Below are 2,346 nucleotides of genomic sequence, written 5' to 3'. Positions count from 1 at the left end.
AATCATAGCTGTTCAAACAATTTGATCATTTGGGGGCTGGATCGTATTCGAATCATGGCTTAACCATTTTTGGTCCGGCTTACTGATCGTATTCAAATCAGAGTCGTTAAAAATCTCAATGTCACTTGGGGGCTTCCTGTTCAAACATAGGTGTCATTCACCAAAGAGAACATAGCTGTCGGTACCCACTTGATCGGCGCAATGCCAAAAGCCACTTGGAGGCTTCCTGTTCAAACATAGGTGTTATTCACCAAAGAGAACATAGCCATTAACCCTTTTGGTCTGGATTATTGATCGTTTTTGAATCAGAAGCCTTGTGTTTTTTCTCTCGTCAATTTAAGTCTTTTGACATGGTTTTCGGATTTCTCTTGATACTTTTTGGCTTACGTACGAAGCATATATGTGATTTCTATTTAACCTGGCTTAACTTGGGACGATAAGTCACCAGCATATGACAATCGTAAATATTTTGAAGTATTGGCTTCTAAAGTTTGGGTTATCACCCTTACTGCACAGGTATCATAAGCTGGCAGTACGATTCAATATCACAGGTATGATATTTTTTATAATTATACATGATTATGTTTAAACCGGCCCTAGCTATGGACTTTAAGTCACCGGTATATTTTAGATTGCGCCATTGGAATCATGCGCTTATCAATCATTGGATTATTGCCCTTATTGGATACGGCGATGTAAGCCGGTAGTATGAGCCAATTCTACATGTATGTTTTCCTGATTATATACATATGCGAGGTTGGATGACCCGCCCTGGCTTTTGATGTTAAGTCGCCAGTATGTTTAGGCTTGAATGGCCTTAATCCTAGTATTTTCCATAATTGCGTAAAGACTATATTATGTATGGGTTGTTACCCGCCCTGGCTTTGACGTTAAGTCGCCAGGGCATATGTTGTTTAAACTCTATGCATGATTTGCAGAAATATGACTTATATAAATGATTAAGTTCAAGCCCATCATCAAAGATTGAAATTGGCGTCTCAAAAGGGTTATCAATTCTTGATTTTCTCAAAGGCTATAAGCAGCCGGGTTATGAAATTCCGGCTTACAAGGAATGAGCATTAAGTCGCCATCGGCCAAGAGCCGCCGAGTATTTAAACTTCGGATCTATTTGTCAACCGATAAGGTATTCAAATTTCTAATAGCAAACTTGGCTGGATTTTCATGATGATATTGAATGATTGAGGTTTTCATACCGGATTATATTATTCAAATCTTTAATAGCCAACATGGCTGGATTTTTTCTGGTTATCAATAACCAATATTATGATGGAGGTCTTGAAAGTCGCTTTAGCGCAATGGCTATTATTTTATCAATGGGTATGATTTATTTTACAATGGAGGGAGTAGTCCCGAGTCGCTGCAGGCTTACGACCCGACACTTGGGGGCTACATTATTCAAGTTGAGATTACATCAAATATGCAAGTCCCATGTCACTGCCAGCATGCACCATGTCACTTGGGGGCTAATGCAAAGTCATTTTTTGGCTCACTTTATTGAAGATCCGACTCATCACATCGTAATGAGACGGCCCTTGGGGGTACCAATTGCTCCTGTCAAAACCTCAAGGTACACAAGCCTTAATCCATTATATTGAAACTAGTCGTCAACCCGTGCACCTGCACGGGCTAGAACTTTCCATATTAGATACAACAACTTTGTTACGAACTACAAATGTCGGACAATAGTATGAATATTTTGATATCGTTATGATTGTTACACATGCATGTTTATCTTTGTTGGACATAGGGTTCATCAATATTACATTGCTTCGTACTGTTTTGTGATTAGATTGTTTGCGTCCAATTGTGTGACAATGGTATCAATATTGCCATGGTGCAATGGTGAACAACAACAGATTTATAGATGATATTTCAAAATATGCATGTGCTACCTTACAAGATTTATATAAGGGTATATCTGTTATGTTTGCATAAAGCTTGGTTACAAATGCAAACATTGTTGCATGCATGCATCATGTATTCATGACTTATAAGTTTCAAAAAAATATCTTCCTTTATTAACCTACCTAAAGAAGATAAACATGCACTTCCCAGCTGTGGTTCCCACATTGCAATCCTAGCTCTCTAGGTTTATCAGAGATTTTGCACTGCTCCAGCACAGGGTCAAGGAGGCACGTAGGCCTCTGGTGCTAGATTTTGTTAGCTCCCTTACTTAGCTTCCCCTTGTAATATAACAACCCCCCCCCCACACACACACACCAAAGGGTTAGGGCCTCCCCCCCCCAAGATTCACTATGAAATATAATTTCATATTATACATTTGGTATTACAGATTTTGATATTTTTTAATATAAATTTGTTCAA

This window comes from Triticum dicoccoides, chromosome 5B, assembly GCF_002162155.2.
Source record: "Triticum dicoccoides isolate Atlit2015 ecotype Zavitan chromosome 5B, WEW_v2.0, whole genome shotgun sequence".
Lineage (NCBI taxonomy): Eukaryota > Viridiplantae > Streptophyta > Magnoliopsida > Poales > Poaceae > Triticum > Triticum dicoccoides.
Note: the sequence above shows the minus strand (reverse complement) of the source record.